The following is a 23,342-nucleotide window of genomic DNA, read 5'->3' on the forward strand; positions in this document are numbered from 1 at the left end:
GAAAGTAGAAGGTGGTGCAGATGGAGCTGGAGGGTGTAGCTACATATGTGTGTGTGTGTGTGTGTGTGGAAGGGGGGGGGCTTAACAAAATAAAAGCATGCAAATATGTTATCCTCTGAGTTCCACACATGAACAGAAAACGTTACACCGTGTTTTGGGCGGGTCGACGGTCTGCGTCTTGTTGCCGTGTTTACATGTGTTCAGTGATTTACTGCTGCGAGTGCTTTTCAGGAATGTGTGTTGCTGTGCTGCGGTTGATGGGCGGCGGTTAAAGAGCAGGAAAGTGTCAGAGCTGAGATGAGGAGAGGAAGAAGAACGGCCTCTCTGGATCTGAATTATGGTTTGATACGTCTCTTCAGCTTCTTCTTTGTTTTCCCTCAAACTCGTAGCAGGATCAGTTCAGTCGTATGAAAGACGCTTCAACATGCTGACAAACTTTTTGAAAACAAAAAAAACGCTAAACTTTGCTTAGTTGCCAATAAAACAGCTTCGACAGGACGGGGTCAACTTCTATAATTTTGTTGGAATCAAAGACTCAGATGAATCTTTGCGTCAGAATTGTTGGTGATCCGATTCCTAGCCTTGGTTACGAATTAACTTTGCGCCGAGGCAGAACTAATGTTAACCGTGAGTTTCCACCGGGACGCTCATGGTGTCTGTGCTCGCGCGCGTTTAAGAAACAGGGGGGAGGCAAATGGTGGCAGCGGAAGAGTGTGTGTGTGAGCGCACGTTCAGGGTGTGCTGCTCAGTTCACCGGAACAGTAATAAGAACGGTTTCCTCTAAAAGAACGGACACTGGTCCTTCTATTAACCCGCTCTGGAGGCTCTGAACGGGGAAGTGAACCCCGAAGGAGGATCCGCCATCGGCCGTAGATAGGATCTCGACCTGCATTTTCCGACCACGGTCAGAAACCTCATTGCAGGAGGTTCAACATCTATTAGGTGACAGAAGTGACAGTGAGCATGTCGACAGTATCATGCGACCCCCCCCCCCCCCACACACACACACACACATACACCTCCATCTCCTTACGCTCTCCTGGTTACACTTTGGATTTGTTTGGATGAAAGGAAAAGACAATTGGATAAGTCGAATGCTGTGTTTCCACATTTTATTGTTACATGAAGACAGCGTATCCCACAGTAACACATCTAATCTGTTAACGCACTTAAAACGGCATCACTCAACTGTAAAAATCGGGTCTACAAGAATAAAACTTTGCAAGTTTAAATGGGTTTTTTTCAGGCCAGTGTTAAGTACCTAAAGTTTCTTTATATTATTTTATATGGCAGATACCTACATAGGTTAATTTTATTATTTTTATATAAATTACAATTAATGCATTTTGCATTAAAAAAAATTTCTGCCTTTTTTGTACCGAAAAAATACCAAATTGAGATTTTAGTGTACCATTAAATCCCCAGGTCAGCATGTGAAGGTTTTTGAAACTGCAACCTGGCTCAGAGAATGCAAAGTGACAAAAAAAGGACAAATGTATGACAGCAACAAGTTCTCACGTTGAAGAAAAGGCGCCTACAGGACATGCAAACGCTAACTGCATCCTTGTGCAGCCGTGAACCGGGTCTTCTTTTTTCTTTAATTGTAAACAGCAGATAAATGGTGTGTGTGTGTGTGTGGGGGGGGGGGGGGGTGTATGTGTGTGTCAGTGATGTCACGTTCCTGTGTTTTTGCAGGGGAACCCGATAGCACGGAACAATCCACGGCGAGCAGTTTTTTTGGCTCGGGAGCGTTCGACATAGCAGGGAGATAATTGCGGGCTTTGTGGCTGCGGACCCTCCAGAGATCTGGGGGATCAAACCCTCTTGGGTTTCAAACGCTTTGGTGACGCATTAATGCCTGCGAAAACATTTACCGTCCGGCAGATCACAGATGGAGTGATGTCAACGCAGCGCGGGTCCAGACCGGCCTCCGTGTCGCACCACAAAGCCTGTTTTTGACAAACTGTCCTGGTGTGAGATCTCTCATGTTATAGCATTTTGCAATTGAGATAATAAAAAAAATACATATATTTATATATATATATTTAGTTCTATAAAAGGGGTGTGTTTGAAAAAAAAGCTGGTGTTTGGGATATATTAGCTCCATTTTTTATAACTTTTTACTATAAAATTTTTTGGAATGTAGTTTTTCCCCCCAGAGTGATATTAAAAAGTTTTGAAAAGTCTGCTCATTACTGATTTCTTATAAGTATTTTTTTTTTTTTAATTTCAAGTTTATACAAAATCCTTTGGTCATGACCTTTGACCCTCTTAAAGAGAACCGTCTCAACCAAAAATGAGTCACCACACCAAAAAACTTAATAAAAAAAACTTTCTTCTGGGTATTTCTTACAAAGACGCAGGTCATCCGGAGTTTTGAGATCTTTGAACAAAACTGCACGCAGATCTTGAACAAGATAAAAAAACTTGCCCGTTTAACATAGAACAATAAAAATTTGGGAAACCGGAAAACAATATAAAAAACGTAAAAATAATTTAAAGAAAAACGTTTTTATTGCCTCAGAAACAACAAAAATATTAAGGTACCTTTAGCAAAAAGTCTTATTCTTGAAGTTTATTTTATTAAACCTACTTGAGGATAAGTATAGCACGTATGCTATAAATGTACGTGAAGTGTATTAAGTTTACGGTCGGAAAACTTCATTGGAACATTTGAATTTTACAAAGATAGTACATTAAAAGTAAACTTCAAGTGTACCGCCTCACTTTTAGTATAGAGTAACTGTAGTAAATAGCCTCAGTGTGCTAGGAGTAGCCATGGAGTCTCGTCGTAACTATGGATTAAACTCGTCGTTGTCTCTGACCCGATAGAACCAGAACTGTTGACCCCCTTTTCGCTTCAGTGGTCAAATTCAGACGAGCCCGGCTGAACATCTTCAGCTTTGCTTTCGTTTTTGGATTCACGTGTTTCTGTTGGCTCTCCTCGCCAACGAGCAAAAATCCCAACATCCTCAGTTCTGACCGCAGTTTCTGCAGGAACACGGATCAGAATCGGCAACATTTTCTCCCAAAGATTTGGCTTGCACACCACAGCTGTGGCGTTTAGAGGTGTAGCCTTCACTCCAAAGTGTCTCAGGTTGTCGTTCCACAGGGGAGTTCAGAGTGTTTACACGGATCTTTGACTCTTTGTCTAATTCTGTATATTTACAGTCTCCTGACCTGAAAACGACACTCGGAGCTCGGAGGAGGAGTAGAGGAGGCCAGGGTGGGGGGGTCAGATGCCAAAACTCCATGTATTTTGACTTTTTGCAAACTTTTCCGTACGGAAAGCTTTCAGCTTTCAGCTTATTCTAGCGCTGAGTTCCAAGCTGGAGTTTATTTGACTTTTTCCACTCACTTTACATAAATAAAGCAGAGGAAGGTTGCAGCTTGATGTTTACAGAAAGCTGCTCTCAGGGTTGACAGTCCGGAGTGACACCTCTGCTTCAAATGGACCCCGGCTCGTTTCCAAAGAAACAAATGGTGCTTGGCGATAATCCAGTGCACATGGTTTGGATTAAAGGCCCAGTGACGGTGTGTACCTTTTACACCGTAGTACTAGAGAGCTTGAAGGGACCGTGTGGGATTTTCCTGACACACTGAAACTCTGGCAGGATAAATTGACACGCTCTCCTATTTTTTAGCCTTCTTTTATTAATTTTCCTACAAAATAATATGCTTCCATCTTATTGTTAACCCTTGTGCTATCCTAGGCACTTTACCGTTGGGAGTTGGGTCATCTAGACCCACTAGACCAGGGGTGTCAAACTCATTTTAACCAAGGGCCACATCAGCATAGTGGTTGTCCTCAAAGGACGAGATATAACTTAAACATGTAACTAAATGTAATGAAAAATAAATGTAACTACTCCTTAATGTTAAATAACTCATTGTTTATTTATTATAACTTTTTAAAGTGACAATTACAGTTGCATAGAGACATATGTTTGCTTGTTATTCTAGCATAATTCCTTTTACATTTTATTCTGTCAGGTTAGGTTATATTGACAGTGTTAAAGTCCTAATGTACAGTTGCCCAATCCGATATTTCAAGTCTGATTCCCCCTAGATATGTGTGACAGTGCGCTTTCCTGTCTGGTTTTACAGAGAGACTGAGAACAGTAATAAACCCCCCCAACACAAAATCCTCCGGCGGGCAGCCGTGTGCGCACTTAAGAACGCACGCAGCTTGTAACGGAAATTCATACAGTGGAAATTAATAATTAGAACGCAGTAAATTTGTTGTATTTCCTCACGAGACGGAAACTTCTGTTGTGAGGATGTGTGCTTCTGAAAGCGCGCGCCCGTGTGTGTAAAGGGAGCCGCGTGCCACGTGCAGCAGAGGCAGTGAGAGCGCGCCGACGAAAGACAGTGACAGGCGCAGTGGGAGAGAAGGAGAGAACAGTCTGAAAGAAAGAAGGAAAGTCTGAACACAGGACTATCAGAAAAAGTAAATTATCAGCAAAGATGAACATGTTTAATGTGTTTATTACAGTCCCAATCACGCACCATATGCTGAACTTTAAACAAAAAAAACAAACAAAAAAAAAGTGCGGTGATGCCGTGATGAGGTCATCGTCACAGCCCTACTCGCGGGCCACAAAAAATGACATGGCAGGCCACATTTGGCGCGCGGGCCTTGAGTTTGACACATGTGCACAAGACAGTGCTCTGAACCCTTTTTCTTCAATGATTTGTGATCTTCACTGGTGTCCATGGATTACATGAAATCTTTCCACCTTTACCCACCTTTGTCATGGTAGGGAGAACACGTCAATGTAAGGGTGGGGTCATCTAAGATAGCACAAGGGGTTAAATATTATGAAGCCGAGGATAGAGCCCTGTGGTACACCAAGACTATTAATTGAGTAGAAGTAGCAACAAAAAGTATTTTTATTCCCAAAATCTAAGCTTGTTGAAAAAATATGGACTAAATATTTTAGATTTTATGAAAGGATTTCTTGATGATCTGTGGTAGGTGTGTCAAAAGGAAGTCCTGCAGGAACAAAATGTTCATATTGCATTATCTGATCGTAATTTGCAGAATTTTTTCCCTATTCAACAGTTCATTTGCTCTTACTGGCTCTTACTACCGCAGCATCAAAATGCCTAATGGGTTGATTGCAAACAGCTTTCCTCTTCAGATTTAGGTCTTCCTCCTGGCAAAAGTGTAAACATCATGCATAAAAACCATAAGTCAGACCAGCATTTGTGACTTTAGGTGACAAAAATGACATTTTACATTTAGTATATGAGAATTCCCGTGCTTTGGGAAATTATACCCTTGATGAGGACGATCATAATATTTTATTTCTAACATACTTTAAAAGGAAAGAAAGGACAAACTAGAAGTAAAATGGTAAATGGCGTATACTTATATAGCGCTTTCTACCTTCTTATGAAGGCCCAAAGCGCTTTACAGTCACAGTCCCATTCACCCATGCACACACACATTCACACACACATTCACACACTGATGGCGGCTCCGCTGCCAAACACTGGCGCCAACCTCCCACCAGAGGCAAGGTGGGGTTCAGTGTCTTGCCCAAGGACACTTCGGCACATGGGCGTGCAAGGCGGGAATCGAACCTGCAATCTTACGATCATGAGTCGACCGCCCTACCGCTGCACCACGGCCGCCCAAGTACAGTAAATATCTGTAAAGTCTCCCTCCATGGACTAGACCAGGAATGCCCAATGCATCAATTGCAATGAAGGAAGTGTGAGAAGATCACAGGCCATCAAAAAGAAAGAAAAAAAATTCAATTATATATTTTTTAAATTGCTGTGAGCCAATTATCATCTTTCCGTGAAGTATGTCAATTAATCGACACACAGAACATCCTCTGATACATGCGTCAGTGCACATGCGTGTTCAGCAACAGTCCGCTATCAAATGTGGAGTTTTTTTCCTCACAAAGGTGTTGAGCTTTCAGCATCAGACTCCCAACCGTGGATGTAGCTATTAATGTGGCACATTTTCTCTTGACTGGCTCCAGGTCAGTCACTTAAGAAGAATCTTAAACAGAATGGAAGGCTCACGGAACGTCTCTATTGTCCGAACATCACAACTAAGAACACACGGGTCCAGTTCCTCAAGCTTTTGAAGGAAAAATGACAGAGGAACCTTTTATCATGTTGTAATTTCACATATTCAGTCTAAATATATCAACTAAATTCATGATATTTTAAAATCTGCTTTTTTTTATACCATGTCTGCATTTTAAGTTCCATATCGTTTTCAGAGTATAAGTCGCTTTTGTTTTTGTTTTTTGCATAGTTCTATGGGGATTTTTTAAAAATAAATAGCAACAACAGTTTTTGCTACAGACAGAAACAAACAGAAGAAGAAGCGTCGCTCAGTCTTACACGAGGCTTGGCGGAATTGTTCCAAAGCAACACAGAGGATGAAAATTTCAACTATTTTAGTGATTGTAAGTAGTAATAATAGTTTAGTTGACTTGTTAGCATGTTCTTTATGCTATTGTTATTGAAATAATTGTATGTTGCACATAATACACTAGTAATATACTCAATTCCTTCTATGTTTCATGAAGCTAAATACAGTTACAGTAGTTAAGCGTGGAGATATTCTATTATTGTTATCTATTCAGTAATGTGATTTGCCTTTCAAAATAAAATGTCTGTTCTTGTTCCTGTATTTTGTCAAATACATTTATCCCAACGTAGCAAGTTATAGATGATTTTCTCTACTTCGTTGTGCTTTTTTGCCTGCTGTAATTGACACTATTCTGTTCCATTTAAAGCTTAATCCCAAATGAATCCCCACACAATAACAATTGTATTCATAAACAAATACAAATATATCAAATTTCATTGAAACATATTTATATCTATCAATAATCATATTTCTATTAACTTCTATTAACTAGAGTTTGTGTTGTTGACCTCTCTCCTGATGAGCGTAATCTAACCTAAAACTGTATTTATACTCACATTTTTACAGACACATTGATTTATCACCTTCATTTTGATTGTTTATTTTTCATAATCCTGCATCCTTAAACTCAGCATGTAATCTATCTGTTACACACCTCACATAACTTGGCCTCCCTGGAACAATCTGATTAGGCTTTTAGAAATATTTCTCTCATTTTCCATGTAGCACCTTCAGACGGGCTCGGTCTGTGACTTATTACTTTATAAATGAACTGAAACTGAACTGATTTGATGCATCTTGGGGGTTTTTTGGGGGGGTTTTTGGGGGCTGATCGGCCCGCCTGACAGAGAGAAACGCAAGAAAGCCGAGCTGGAAGAAGGGCCCGCCGGGTTTTATGAGCCATTAAAGTTTTATTCACCCCTGCACCAAAGCAGCCTTCGGCCAAAGGGTTACCGTGCTTTAAATAAACTCCCATCATTTCTGCCCAGCCCCCCAATATCTGTCTTCTGGCACCCAACCCCTCCACCCTCAGTCTAATGGACTGTTTATTGTTTGATGTTAAACTCAGACTTCATCGTTTTTTTCCCTCTCTGGTTCTTTAGAGGGTTTTTTGTTGTGTCTGTTTGTTGCTTCATTTTTGTCGTGAGTGCGAACTCATTCATTTTTGAGTCTAACATACGTGCAGAATGTCTATAAATTCCTGCTTGGTGGTGTTCTTCTCAGGAAAAAGACGCTTTCCAGCTGTCTTTCCCACATTTGACAGCAGGTGAAGATAATGTTTTGGGGGTGTTTTAGGGAGAAAAGAACACAGATTTTCATGGCAACACAAATTGCACATGACTTGGTCCCAAATATTTGGTGAATCAAACCAAATTCCACTAGAAGGGAGACCTGTGCTGTTTTCCGAGGCTTTCAGCCGGATCCGGAGCAGATTTTTAGGGGAAGGAAGGCAGGGAGGGAGTGGCGGAGGCTGTGCTCGCACTTGCGTTAGCGCAGCGTGAAAGTGTGTTACCGCTGTGCTGCAGCAGCTGGGGTGTCAGAGCGCAGGGATCCCACAGAGGAAACAAAAGAGATTAGTTTTGGCTTAACTTTTTCCACACTGCAGTGAAACTACCCCTGGCAAGGAGCCACAGCGGCCTGCCAGCTTCATGCTAACACGCACTCCTGTAGGGAATCTGCAGGAGCAGAGAGCAAACTTTAGTTCTAACTAGCAGGTAATTTAAAAGGGATTCCCCCCCAAAAATACATATTTGGCTTTTAAATGTGTGTTTTGCAATTCACACTACCTAAAAACAAAACCATGAGTCGCTAATTAAAATGAATAACCCAATCAAAACACCTAAGATAAATTGTTATAGTTTTAAAATGTGTGAAAAACAACTTTTAACAACTGTAAGGTTTTAGGTGAAAAAATTACCCAGTTTTAGCAAACACTTTTACACAAGAGTGAAGAAAAGCATACATTCTTTCAACTAACAGTAACTGAAATACCCCGACTACATTAAACTGTAGCCAAGGAAAAGGTGGCATTGTATGAAAAAAGGTTAATGATGCTTAAATGAAGGAGATAAATGACATGCTAACTGCTAAATTAGCTTACAGCAGTAACAGGAAACTACATTTTATATCTTGCAAATGCTACAGAAGAAATGCACGACGCAAGCACACTTTTCTGGAAAAAACAGAACAGTAAGCTGAAGACTAATCCTTACTTTGCTAAATAATGTTACGCTAGCTGGAAAAATTCAGGTCAAAGCAGCAGAATTATGCTAATCAATAAATACCAAAAAGAAACATGAAAATTCTATACAATGATGCTGAAATCATTTTTAACATTAAAAAGGTTAAGCTAAATTATCAAAATCATAATTTAGAAAAAAAAATAAAGCTTATAACTTTACAGGGTCAAATGCTAATTTAGCTAAAGAAGCTAATTCAGATTCAACATCATAGAAGCTAACTGCAATGCTATCATTATAATTAGCTAAATGAGCGTGTTAAATTGTAAAAGCCGGATATCTCCGTCAAACTTAACAAATAAATAAATACATTAAATAAATAATTAAAAAATATATATATATATAGATGGATAGATAGATAGATGGATAGTGTAGATATATATATATATATATATATATATATATATATATATATATATATATATATATATATATATATATATATATATATATATAAAAGAAACCTATGACTTTTGAAAAGGTTTAATTTTTCTGGGTCCGGACATGGAGGAGTACAACAGGCATTTTTACTGGTTTGGAAGATAAAAACATTGAAAAAGTTATAATGCAAAAATGATATCAGGGAGGTCCTTGATGGAGTGAACCTTGCTGCACTGGGAGAATCCTAAAGCCCTGCAATTGTGTGGGTGTTTGTGCGACACACAGTTGGGTCTGCAGCGGCTCCTTCTTGTGTTTATCTCACAGTTGCTGCTGTCATCACTTTCCACGCTGTTAAATCTGCTCTCATGGTTTCCCAAACCACCACCGTTTTGCACGTCTCTGCTGCCTGTTCGCCGGGGTGCCAGCCACCTCATTTCCTCTCCGCCCTGCAGACTGGGGATTCACTTTTGCGGGATGGAAGTGATGTTTGCAGAGCTCTCTTACCGTGTTGTGTTTGGGCTGACCCTTGGCTCAACTTTGACCCCTGACCCCTGCACAGATCTGTCATGAGAGGGAGCTGCTTAACAAAATGGAGCCCAGTTCAAGAGTCACAAAGACGGAGGCCGAGCGAGCTTTACCGCACACAGAGGACTCATTTATCCTCCCTGCACTGCAGTTTTTGTCCTCCTCTCCCATGCTTTCTCCTTTGGTTCCTCTACCTCTCCTTCTGGTTGTGTTCCCCTCTCCGCGATCTTCTCACCCCTGCCGGTTTGGTTTGGACAGCAGGGCAACGGATCTGTACCTGTGGCGGCGAGAAGCAGCAGGACTCCGGGTACGGAGGCATTAATGAGAGCGAGGCCTCGTCAGCCGGGAGAAATGTATGCTAATGATATGCACACGGCAGAAGCAGGCCAGGCAAATGCTGGCCCAGCTCCTGCTGAGCTCCGAGGAAGATGAGCGGCTCAGGTCAGAAGAATAGGAACAAAACAAAAAAAACACCACCTCCTCCTCTTCCTCCTCCTCCTCGTCTTTCTGCTTCTTCTTCGGCCTGCATCCCAGAGCGCGCAGGAGGAGGCAAGCCGGTAAAATCTGAGAAATGAGGCTTGTGTTGTGGTTTGTGTGGCCGTGTGTGTTTGCTCCGGCTCTGTGGGACGCTGCAGAGAAAACACCTTCACAGTAAAAAAAAAAATTCAAGTGATGCAAACCGTTTACTCTGAAAGCGAAGGACGTCCAGTTTCACAGAAACACGCGGTTCAACCATCAAGTCAGAAACTTTTTTGTAAATTTACTCTACATTTAGATGTGCGCAATTAACCAGATGTTAAAAATCAGCTGCACAAGTAAATAAAAGGCAATGAAATCCATGAAAAACAATTATAAATCCCTTTAATAAGATTTTAAGACAAAACATTTTTTTATTTGAAACAAATAATGTTTATTTTTCCTTAGATATTTCATTAATTGCTTAAAAAAGTGCCAAATAGCTGAAAAAGGACAAACACTAAATAAAAAGCAAAACTCCAAAGTAAAAGCTGAAATTATTCCAAGCATAACAAAAATATAAAAACATAATAGAATAGTTAGCGAAAATACATCACAGATTAAACCAAACTGAGCAGAAAAATAATTAAAACAAAAAGATGCAATTAGTGGTATTTTCTGGAAAATGTGTAAATGGGTTGAAACAGTTAAAAAAATGTAGATTAATGTTGTTTTAAATTTAGAGCTTGCATTGAATATTTTTATTTTGTTTTTTCTTTCATGCGCATTTACTTACATTTTTTTAGTATCTTGCAAACAGATAATAATGCAGTTAAGGAAAATGTTTACCAAAAGAATAAAGTTACTTAGAGAAAATAAAATAAATCTTTATTTTTTACATGAGGTAAAAATATTAGTGTTTACAAAAGCGTTTATATTTTATTTAGACATAGTTTTAATGATTATTTAAAAAAATAGTAAATATTTAGAGGCCGAAAATAGGTTTAAAAAATGATTTTTGACTTTTAATAATTTATGTTCGTCTTTAAATTAGTTTTTATGGCCTATTTTATTTAAAAAATATTAACAAATCTTTATTATTTCGCTTTTTGTAATAGTGATGGTCAGAAATAATCGTTCGGGCTTTTAAAGGGGTTCCGTTGGAAACGGCGGCAGCAGCGGCCGGTGTCCCGGTCCGCCGCGGCTCTCCGCCTCGCGCGCGCCTCCGCAGGAATTACGCACCGAAAGCTGTCCGCCGCCGCGGAAGGAGGAAACGGGAACCGACTCACACAACCCGGACCAAGACGAGGAGAAAGCGGAGGAGCAGCTCCTCCGAGGAGAAGCACCTGATGGAGGAGCTGCTGTGCCCTATGTCCCGCGCCACCTCGTGCGCTTTGGGCCACGGAGGAGCGGAACCCCGAGCTGCGCCTTCATCACGAGACAAACAACAACAACAACACCGGAAAAATCCACAAACAGCTGAAGACATTTAAAGTCATCGATCCCAATCATTGATTAGAAAGAATCTGATCAAACCTTTACGGGGAAACGATCAAATCAATCATCTTCCCTCCTCTTCCTCACCTGCTCCATGTCCATCCAGCCTGGTTTTAGGGTAATCACCCCCCCCCCCCCCCATCCTGCTAGTGGCTTTGGGGGGGGCGCTTGTTTATGACAGCAGTAATGCTGGTAATTGTTATTGTTGAGATTACCTGTCAAGAGGAGAAAGGAGAGGAGGTGAAGCGGGGTGAGAGAGGCTCGGTGACGCGGGTGGAGGGGGGTGGATGGGGGGGGGGGGGGGAGGCCGGGACACCCTGATGACTTCTCCGCTGATAATCAGCCCGCGCGGCCTGTGGGATAATTCAGCTGTCAATGCCACCTAACGGGGCCCGGCATCAGGCGCACGGCCCCAGCTGGCGCCCCTCATTTGGACCCAGGATGGAGGTGTGTGTTTCTGTGAGGGAGGGGGGCACAGCAGAGCTCATTTTAGAACTTCTGTAAATGAAAGCCATCATGGAACCTTCTGGCTTTTTCACATGATTGCCCCAATACTGTAACCCCCCCCCCCCCCCCCAACATAAACTGCTTACAGTGATCAGAGCATCATTTTCAGTAAATATCACCGTTTATACAGGAAACTTTACAGTGAAAGTTTATTTTCTGCCATAAAGATAATCTTTTTTTTTCAAAAAGGCTTTAAAAACATGGCAGGAAGCTCACTAACATAAACACAATATGAATTAACTTTAACAAAAAATTTGCACAATACATAAAATATACAATAAACTTTATTTTGAAACGAAATATTTGATTTATTTTAGTGTACAGTTTAGTTTAAGCAGCAAATTGAAACTTCTGTAATTCTGTAATTCTGTAAAGAACAATAAAGATTTAAAATTTAAATCTGACTTCATAACTGGCAGTTAATAGTGTTTTTTTGTAACGATGTTTGTTAAAAAAATGAAATTTGAAGAAGTTATATTTATAAACTTCACAATAAACTGCAAAGCATTATGGGAACAATGTGTTTAATGTTTCTTTTCTATATTGTCTGCTTTGTTCTAGATTAAAATATATTTTAATTAAATACTAATATGCCATAATTCATAGCCGTCCGCTGAAAATTTACTGAAAAAAGTATTTTTTTAAAACAAATGAATCTGTAAATGTAGATTTTAAACAGACATAGTTGGATTCTTACTCTTTAATTTCAACAAAACTGCAGTCAAATGTGTTTATAACTTTTACGTTGGAGTTTCTTTTTTTGAAATTTGTGGGTTTTTTGTCTTTTTAGTTTTAATCACTTGTAAAAGTAAAGATTTGAATTCTTTAGTCGTTTACAGAAGTTGGCGTCAAATTCCTGGATTGTCATCAAATGTGAACAGTTTTATTTTGAAGCTGTTGCATTCATGCTCAGTAAATGCGATCAGCTTTTCCTGCACGCGCAGCAGCAGCTGAAAGGGCGAATCACTCCTGGAATGGATTTGGAGCAGCTATCAGCGTCGCCCCTGAAAGGCTGTCTTCATCAATGATGCTGGCTGACGATGGTGGAGGGGCGGGTGTGTGTGTGTGGGGGGGGGGGGCTGTTTGGGCTGTGGAGAGTCTCAGATCTGTCATTTCACGCTTTCAGGGCCACCAGCAGCACAGAAACTGTCAGAGATTTGACCTGCCCCCTCAGCCCCCCCCCCCCCCCCCCCCCCCATCCAGCCGTGGATTTCTCTGTGACGCCACTTTTATTTTGGCGGGGCACACTAACTTTTGATCTGCCATTTTTGACACAACTTTAGAAAAAGAGAAATCAAGTCTCAGATTTTGAACTTTCTCTCCATTGCACTTTTTTTTCAACTCCTCCCCCCACTTTAAAACGACAATGTTAAAGACTAAATACCGGTAATCATCTTCTTGTTTTTTTGTCCTTCCTTTCTCAGAAATTCTCATTCCGCTAGCACGGGTGCTAAGGCGTTTAAGGCCCTAAACAATGCCATTCATTATCTCACCCAGATGCGGTGATTGTTGATTATAGGGCCTCCAATGTGCCCCCCCTCCTCCTCCACACACACACAGATGGGTGGACATTAGGTGAGAGAGGAGAAGCCGTGTGAATGGACTGGAGGGACGTTAGCGGCAACAGTGATTGATATTTGGCGTGTCGGCTTTTTAATGGTATTGTTATTCCTCTGAGTTATGTCCCGTCCTCCCCGCGTCTCGTCTCGCAGATGAATGGCGGTGTAATAATGAATAGAAATTATCCTGATTATTTTGTGGCAGAGGAGAAGTGTTTTTTTTTTCTTTTTTGGGAGGTGTGGGGGGGGGATTTTGTTTATTCTCTGTGTCTGTCGAGAGTTGAATATTTGAGGTGTAAAGATTTAAAACCTGCTTTGCGAAATAGAAAAATGTAGCAGTTTTTTTTTCTTTTTAAACATCTGAAACAGAGTCAGCACCCCCCCCCACCCCCCTGAAAACCTTTCTCTGATGAAAATGGTGTTTTTGGTGTTTTAACGTGTTCTTATGGCATTATTCTGATGATGGAGGAATTATATTAAGAAATTTAAGCTTAAAATGCATTTCTGAGTTTTTCTAAATTCAAATCGATGTGAATCAGAAGCAGATGAAAAAATGCAGTTTGAAAAAGATTGTAGTTGCTAGGTAGAAAATACGCTGGGAGGGGCTACAAGCTCCCTGCTCCGCCCCATTCTGATGCCTCCACTTGTAGACGACTATATCCATGTATGTCTTTGTTTACCTTGTCTGAGCTGCCATCTGGTTCAAAACTGTAAGCTAGCAGGAGAGCGTGTTCACCGGCATGTCCAAAGTCCGGCCTGGTGGCCAAATCGTGGACCGCGTTTAAATTTTCACCAGCCCACAGGCTCCTGTCATGACATCCATTAACAATTATTTCTGGTGATCAAATATGAAATTCATAGTAATTTGGGCTAGAATGTGTTTGGCTACATTTCTGTTTTATGTGAAAAAAGGAAAAGTAACCAATTAAAATTAAAATGTCAGTAAATATTCTATTTGCTTTTGATGTTATTATAAAAGTTCAAGGAATTGTCGGCCCTCACCAAGTACCCCCCCCCCCCCCCCCCAGTGTAAACGGAGAACCTTAAGTTATGGGTGACAGAAAGGGGGGGGCGTGGTTGCTCCATAGCCACGCCAACAGTCCCGCCCACAGCTTGGAAGCCGCCCTGCAGAAACTATGTCCTGGAAAACCACTTTTGATTTGGGCTAAAGACGACCTGATTACTGAGAAGGCTTTGAAAATCGACCAAAAGATGATCCAAGCTGAACTTTAATGGAAGTGTTTGGTTTTGGTTAAAAATGTTCTTTAATGCGCCCTGTACATTTCCCCACCCTCACAATGTGTTCTATTTAGTAACCAAAGGTGTGGGTGGGGGTTACCTGACTCCGCCCCTTGCAGCTACCTGCTACAAACACTGCTGTGGTTGGAAATGGTCCAGCTAGTCTTTAAAGTTCAAAGAGTCCGCTTTGTGTCCCCCCATACTAAAATCAACCACATTTATGTTTTGACAAAAACAGGCCCTCCTAGGAATGAAGCCATCCCAGAAGCCCCGCCCTCTCTGTGTCAAACGGCCGCAACAATTGCCTATGTTGTCTGCGTTGCCTGCTGAGTGTTGATGGTGCGAACAGCTGAAGTGGACATCGCCAAAACACATGATTTAATGTGAAAGGCCGGCTTGTCCAAGGCAGTTTATGACACACTCTTCTGGCTCCTGCTGCTGTGCGCTGGGCCTGCCAGGAGACACACACATCCACACACACTCAAAGGCACAAACACACTTCCAAACTCTCCCCTCCATTTACCCTCTTTGCACACAAATGACGGTCATTATCACTTGCTGCTGGTTCCTCGGTTCCTCTCAGACTCTGTACGGTGGATCTCGGACAAGCCCCCGCGGACTCACCGCTCGGACTCACGTCACACACCTGGAACGATTTCTTCAAAAAGCTTGTGCTGACATCACTCTTAGAATCCCGTTTCTGTCTTTTTGGCATCTGAACATACTTTGTGCTAACAAAACCAATGACATTCCTGCTTTATTTTCTGAACTTTCTTTCATTTTAAACCATAAGAATGGAAGTTTCAAATTTGGCTAACAGTGTCTCCTCCCACAAAATGACGTGAACTTTCACTAATTTTTAGATTCTCGAAATGTAACAGAAACTTTCTGATACTTTTTTTCTATTTTAGTTTTACTAATTTTTTTACAGGATTCAATCTGTAAACTTTAAGGTAAACATTGAATTTAGGCTCCGCCCAAAATTACTTCATTTTCCAGCTTATTAACTCTTCGTGCTCCGGGGCCTCTAGGAGCATTTTTTTTAAACTTTCTAATTCTAATAATTTATCTTTAAAACTGTTTTTTTGTGGCAATGGTTAAACTAGAAACTGTCCAAAAGAAAGTCACTTCCGAGTTGCAGATTTTTTCCTTTTTTTGTCGGGGGGGGGGGGGGGGGGGGTCGTTGTCATGTTCACGTCATCATCGGCAAACAAACCATTGAGTTCAGAAACATTGAAGGTGAAGCAAAAATGCTTATTTGTTCTAAATGTTTGGATATATTTAGCTCCTTTTTTTAGAAACATCAGACTTTATTCTTCATTGGTCCTTAGAGGATTTTAGATTTTATCACCTATGTGTTGTTTTTTTTCTCTATCAAATTTACCTTTACTTTTATTTACCTATACTTCAAAAATAATCTTGACCATCGTCCTTAGCTGTTTTAACCCTTATGCTATCCTAGGTACTTAACCATTGGGAGTTGGGTCATCTAGACCCACTAGACAGTGCTCTGAACCTTTTTTCTTCAATGATTTGTGATCTTCACTGGTGTCCATGGATTACATGAAATCTTTCCACCTTTATCCACCTTTGTCATGGTAGGGAGAACACGTCAATGGAAGGGTGGGGTTTCTCTAAGATAGCACAAGGGTTAACCTTTGTTCTCTTTTTCATTCAAAGCAGCATTTTTTATTTAAGTAATTGTAACTTCCTTTATAGCGATTTTACCCCTTTTATGCACTTTTGTACACATTTCCTCAGCTGTGAAGATTTTCTTTTTCACATTTTTCTTAAAAACAGCTTTCTGGAAAAGGTTTTTTAGAAAACAGTTTTTTTTAAATATGTAAACAATTTTTCATGAAAACAGTTCCTCTAGAAAACACATTCTATTTGTCAGGAAAGCGTTTTTGTTCTAGAATCATAGACTGGGTTGAATCATAATGTTTCAGCTTTATCCTTTTGTAGTTTTTTCTTTTTGTTAATATTCTTGTATACTGTTTTTTGTTTTAACTAAAGCCTTTTTCTAGGGGGGAAAAAGTTTTTAAAGAAAACTGTTCTTTTTTTAAAAAACATAGTTCTAGAAAATAGTTTTTTTCCATGAACACAGTTTTTTCATGAAAATGTAGTCCTTCTGGAAAAATTCAAGAAAAAACAGTTATTTTCATGAAAACTCTTTTTTTATGAAAACATAGTTTATCTAGAAAACAGTTTTTCAGCTTACTCTCACACACACACGCACACACGCACACACACACACACACACCATACAGAGCTCTAAAAGTGCTTTCTGTCTGTATCTTTTTTCTTCTTGAATCTCATCTCCCCGGCCTTTGGTGTTCCTCCTCACTCTCCTCCTCCTCCTCATACCAACATGTTGCGCATCATCCACTCCATCCATTCCTTCCTCCCACTTTCTTCCCTCTCCCGGGGTGTAATGTTGTGATGCCTTCCTCTGAAGCCCCCCCCTCCCCTCACCTCTCCTCCACCGCTCCCCCTGTAATCAGGGCCAGATGGAGGCAGAGATGGAGTGATGCAGGGAGGGAGGATTGAGTTCGGTCCTCTCGGTGTCTCAGAACGTGGGGAGCTGTCAGCCCTGTAGGGAGAGGAGAGTTCTCCAGCAATAAAACAGGGATTTATCACCACTCTAGCCCAGGGAGGGGGTAGTGGGGGGTGGGGGGCTGAAGAAATCAAGAAAGTCAGGTAGCAAAAGGGGGTGATGCGGGAGAGAAAAGAATAGAGTGGTTTAGAAACCCACAGAGGGATAAAAAGAGAGGCAACAAAAGTGATGGAGGACTCTTCATCATCGTAAAGCTGGAGACAGATGAAGGAGGCTGAAGGAGCAGAATGATGGACCGGCTTTACTGCTGGAAAAGCCCTGATGGAGAAAAACAAATTGCACCTCATCTGCTCGGCTTCCAGCAGCCTGACGAATGCTCCCCCGCCATCTGTGGCATCCGGAGAGACGCGCGTCCGTCCTGATGCCCCGCCGCATTCAGGGGGGACGCGGAGCGAGGAGAGCCCACCTCCCCGCTGAGCCAAATGAACCTGCTAAAATAACCACTCTCCACAATCGGCTGTGTAATTGAAACCAGAATGTGCAGGATTTGATAAATTGCTTGACCCCGCAGGAATGTTAAGGTCATAACTTTTTTTAGTGCGTTCCGGCGGCGCTGAGATGTGCAGAAGTGTACGTAAAGAGCAGAGCGTAATGGTCTTCCAGAGGCGCGGCGACTGTGACGGCCGAGCCCACCAGGAGCACAAGAACACACACTTCTCCTGCAAATGATCCGAAAAAACGTCCACGCAGACGGGATGTTTGAGCGCATCCCAGCTCAGACAAAAGACACCTGATGGCAGCGAAATATTCCATCTTAAAGGGAAATCTCTGTAATCTGGTTAAAATCTCCTCTTTCAAAAATGAAGCCACATGAAACGCCTTCAAATCGTTGGGGACATAAAAGCAGGGAGAACACTCTGTACTGCAGGACTTGATTCAATTACGCAAGCATCTTTATTTTTATTAAAACAATATATTTTCAGAATGCATTGTCTCTTAGCCCTAAATCAAATATTTCCATGCAGACTCTGACCTGCGGTGGCTTTTAAGGCTGCATGGACGTTGCTTTAAAAAAAAACAATACTGAACTTTAGAGTCAAACAGAGCTTCCCTCTCTTTTGCAGATGCATTGAATATTTTTCTTCCCAGGATCTGAGATGGATGGTGGAGCTGCTTCTGCTGCAAATCCAGGTGTCCTGAAGACCCACGTCCCTAAAAAAAAGTGTTTTTGATGTTTTTCACATGATCTTGTAGCATTTGTGTGATGATGTAGGACTCATATCAAGAAAATTAAACTAAAAATAGCATTTTTGAATTGTTCTTTATTCAAATCGTTGTAAAATTTTGCTCCAGGCTTTTGCTTTTACAGCTCTATTCCGATAAATGAAAGACTTGGTGTCAAAATTCCAGCCTAACACAAACCCCAATTATTCATTTCTCCCCCATGGTCAATTTTGAAATGGTTGGAACTTCTGTGAATTAAAGGGGAAGACGTAGATACGTCATTAACAAATCTGAGTCCCTGACTGGCCAAACTTCAACCTGGTTTAACTTTCAACTTGCATTTAACCCTTGTGCTATCCTAGGCACTTATAGTTGGGAGTTGGGTCATCTAGACCCACTGGACAGTGCGCTGAACCTTTTTTCTTCAATGATTTGTGATCTTGTCTGGTGTCCATGGATTACATTAAATCTTTCCACCTTTATCCACCTTGGTCATGGTAGGGAGAACACGTCAATGTAAGGGTGGGGTCATCTAAGATAGCACAAGGGTTAATGGCTGCACATTTTGTATGTAGAGCTTGGAAATGGCCTTAAAAACGTGTGTAGCAACACATGAACGTATGAGGTATGAATTTGGAAGACTAAAAACGCAGGTTTACACGCGTTTCCATGGACTTTTCATTGGAAGTGGCCGCTTGAACGTGTGTTGCTAAGTGTGGCATAAAAGGACACCATTTTTAGGATGAAACCAAATGGACTTCAGAAACTGTTTGTGATGTTTAAATCTGTGCAGTTGTCTAGATGACCCAACTCCCAATGCTAAAGTGCTTAGAATAGCACAAGGGTTAAACTCTCAAAGTTCCAACCTTCTGAGACGATTAAATCCAGTATTATAGACTGAAATCAAAGATCTGTTCAGGATAGAACATTTATGGAGATTTGGAGAACTGAACGCTTTCTGTACAGGAGACAGACCCATACTCCGACCCATACTCCCCGGTCAGTTTCAGGCGGATGATGTAAAACCCTCGACAAAGTCGGATGGCTTCCATGTTCCACAGTCTCTGCTCGTCCTGCAGCTTCCCTGCAGATCGTTGCTCCTGCACTCCTTGATCTGGAGCTGCAACGACGACTGCACTCCACTTACCTATTCTGCACTGAATGTGATGGGGCAGTAAACCTCCTCCGAGTTTCAATGAGTTTTCTTACTTGAATCAACCACTATGTTAGCATCAGAATGGCATACAAAATCTTGGATTATAGATGTTTGAAAACTATTTTGCCTGGTGGAAGCCTCAAAATTAGGATGTGGTTAACCCTTGTGCTATCTTAGGCACTTTAACGTTGGGAATTGGGTCATCTAGACCCACTAGACAGTGCGCTGAACCTTTTTTCTTCAATGATTTGTAATCTTCACTGGTGTACATGAAATCTTTCCACCTTTATCCACCTTTGTCATGGTAGGAATAACACCTCAATGCAAGATTACCAGTGAAGATCACAAATCATTGAAGAAAAAAGGTTCACCGCACTGTCTAGTGGGTCTAGATGACCCAACTCCCAACATTAAAGTGCCTAGGATAGCACAAGGGTTAAGTTGTGTTACGGTATGCAATGGTTCTCGAAAATGGAGATTACTTAAGTTCGTATAATATTATGCCGGATGGAAGCATCGAAATTATAGCGTTAAGCTCGTTCATAGTACTCAGATGGAAGCTTCTAAATTATGGATGTCACTTAAGCTTTTATCATATTATGCCAGTGGAAGCTTCGTATTTGGATGTTAAGGTGTGTCATCTTACAGGTTGGCGTTTGGCGCTGTACTCGAAAGGGAGCGGCCCAACGGACAAAGGTGCTGGGTCACACATAGCAGTCACACTTGTAAGTCTGAATATGGAATGCCTCCGAAACACACTTCATCTGATTACACACTGATATATATTTAAATTCTATCTTGATGAATTTGGTGTTGGGGTAGTTATTACTCAAAAGTTTATGGAAATTTGTCTCATGGAATTGCACGGAGTCTTATGCCAAAACTAAAAGAATGTGAAATGACAACTAAAGGAATGTGAAATGCAAAACAAAGAATGTGAAAATAAATATTATTGTTACTGCATGAGTTGTCTGACTGAAGTGAGCGACCTTGGAAGCATTTCGGGCAGGCAACTCAGGCAGGCATTTCACTTTGGTTACCCCCCTAGGGCGGTTCAGTTAATCAACTCACCTGTTCAGCGTCCTATTTAAGTCCAGGTGTGTAAGCTGTTCATCCTCCTTTACTGCAGCACTGCGTTTGTCGCCCCACCCTCCTCCCCAGCTTCCACCTGTGAGCTCCGTTAGGGGTAGTTATTACCCAAAAGTTTATGGAAATTTGTCTCATGGAATTGTACGGAGCCTTATGCCAAAACTAAGAAAATGTGAAATGCCAATGATAAAGGAATGTGAAATGCAAACTTAAAGGAATGTGAATGCAAAACAAAGAATGTGAAAGCAAAACAAAAGGTGTGAAAATAAATATCATTATTACTGCATGAGTTGTCTGACTGAAATGAATGCTGACTAGTTATTACCGCAAAGTTAGCTGACTGTTTTAGGAAAAAAACTGCACAGAGGCTTTTTTAAAGGTATTGTTTACGGTTCTATTCTATAAAACATTAAAGGAACAAAAGGGTCTCAGTATTTTCATGGTGGCTGGGTGAGCATGTTGTCAGACAGATCCTAAAACATCATAAATCTTTGCTAATATTGTTGCTAAAGTAATCTAGAGTCTGAATTCACAACACGGTTCTGCAACCTTGTCTCAGTTTGAGCTGCAAAGTTGGAAAAAACTTTTACAAAGTTCTGAAAAGACAGATGTTCGAGAGAGAAAAAAAACCGAATGGGTTAAATACTTCACGTATGTTTGAAGCGGCCTCCGTGTTCAAGTGTGGAGGACGTGGAAAGCCCCGCCAGAACCGGGGGGCATCCCGAGGTCAGCGCAACATAAACAGAGACGCGATTTACGATGTTTGCGGGCTGCCAAAGCGAGGGGTCTGCACTTTCTCACAATCATAATTGCTTTTTTCAGCTTTTCAATCAGTCTGTCTGTTAAAAAATATTTTTTGGATTTCATGTTTTCCATCCCTTCCTCTTGTCATTTGCCGTGTAGCTCTGCCTTCAAATGGACGTAAACCTTTAACGCTTTTTCTTAATCAGGAGCAGACTTTTTTTAATCCTGGTCCCGGCTCACTCCTGCTGACTGAAAGAGGGGGTAGACCTTGTCACACATGCGAACATCTGGTTGGACGTGGGGAGCATGCAGGCCAACAGCATTTCAGTTGACTGTTGACAGTCGTTACCTGTGACCCAGAGGACCCTTGCTGCTACCCGATAAAACAACCTTTGTACGGAGCCAGACGCATAAATATATCTCTTTAAATTTTCCAAAATAGCTTTTAATTTTACAAGTTTTATGGCCTTAATATTAAGTGCATATGTTTTACAAGACAGCGTGGCCTCTCGTTCACCCCCGAGGGTTCACCACGGGAACATTTTTCTTTGGTCTTATGAAGAAAACAAGAGACGGGGATAAAAGAAAAAAGAAAAGTTAAAGGCTTAAATTGATGGGGGTAATTTTTTTTCTCCTTGTCTTTGTGAGGATCCACAGAGTACAGGTCTGTTGGAAGAGTAGTTTTAAACATGTGGCCACCACAAAACCAGGTAAGGTACAGGTCAAGGAGAATGTCCTTTTGTGGTAAAAAATTGCAACAATTTGTTTTTCAGATGTATGTTTGGTAATTTTAGATCAATTCAATTCCATTTTATGTAACCCTTGTGCTATCGTAGATGACCCCACCCTTACATTGACGTGTTCTCCCTACCATGACAAAGGTGGATAAAGGTGGAAAGATTTCATGTAATCCATGGACACCAGTGAGGCTCACAAATCATTGAAGAAAAAAGGTTCAGAGCACTGTCTAGTGGGTCTAGATGACCCAACTCCCAATGTTAAAGTGCCTAAGATTGTACAAGGGTTACACGTTCTGTTTCTGTGGCTGAAGGATTTTCTTAAAGCTAACTGAGTGATTTAACCCTTGTGCCGAACTCGGCCTACGATCCAGTTTATTTTGGAGGCAGGATTTCACATTTCGATCTAAGGTGTGTGTTTTTTGCGGCTAACTTTAGCATTAGCAACACAATGAGTTCCATGTGGCTCTTTTTTTTACTCCCTCTGTTGTCAGATATAAAGTCACGAAACTGCTGCTCCTGTAGCTGCTTCATTTTTCAGTCTGTGGGCCGTGACCCCCCCCACACACACACACACCTACACACACACCTCTGCAGTTTAAGGGCCTGTTTGTCCATGATGTCATATGAGACAAACACATTGTGTTTGATTGGCAGACATAAACACTGATTGTGGTTCGAGCACCATTTAACGTTGGCCCACAACTCACGGCGGACGCTGACGCTATAACTGCGAAATGCCAAGGTCTTCCTCTGAGTCACCGAGGAAGATGAGAGGACTGGAGAATTCTGGGGGGAAAAATGGGAACGACCTAACAATACAGGGATTTTTATTTTTATTTTACAGAGTTGAGATGAATTCTGTCAAATGACATGGAAGGCTTTTTTTTTTTTTCATTCGCTGACATTTTTTTTAAACACAGAAACACAAGAATAAAAACCAATAAAAACAAGATGAGACAAACAAAAACACACAAATACATCATCAAACACATCCAGACAAATTCCATTCAAAGAAACTGATGATGAGA

At 41.2% G+C, this 23,342-nt stretch overlaps 1 long non-coding RNA gene across 1 annotated transcript; it reads right to left on the reverse strand.

Moving 5' to 3' along the window:
• Window positions 1–9,107: 9,107 nt before the first annotated feature.
• Window positions 9,108–11,753, reverse strand: LOC144984217 (uncharacterized). Its single transcript, XR_013647956.1, has 2 exons — window positions 9,660–11,753; window positions 9,108–9,582 (listed from the first exon to the last, which is right to left on the reverse strand). It is a non-coding gene; the product is annotated as an uncharacterized LOC144984217 (long non-coding RNA).
• Window positions 11,754–23,342: the final 11,589 nt, after the last annotated feature.

This window comes from Oryzias latipes, chromosome 15 (genome assembly GCF_053564925.1).
Source record: "Oryzias latipes strain Hd-rR chromosome 15, Olatipes_Hd-rR_3.1".
In the NCBI taxonomy this organism is placed as follows: Eukaryota; Metazoa; Chordata; class Actinopteri; order Beloniformes; family Adrianichthyidae; genus Oryzias; species Oryzias latipes.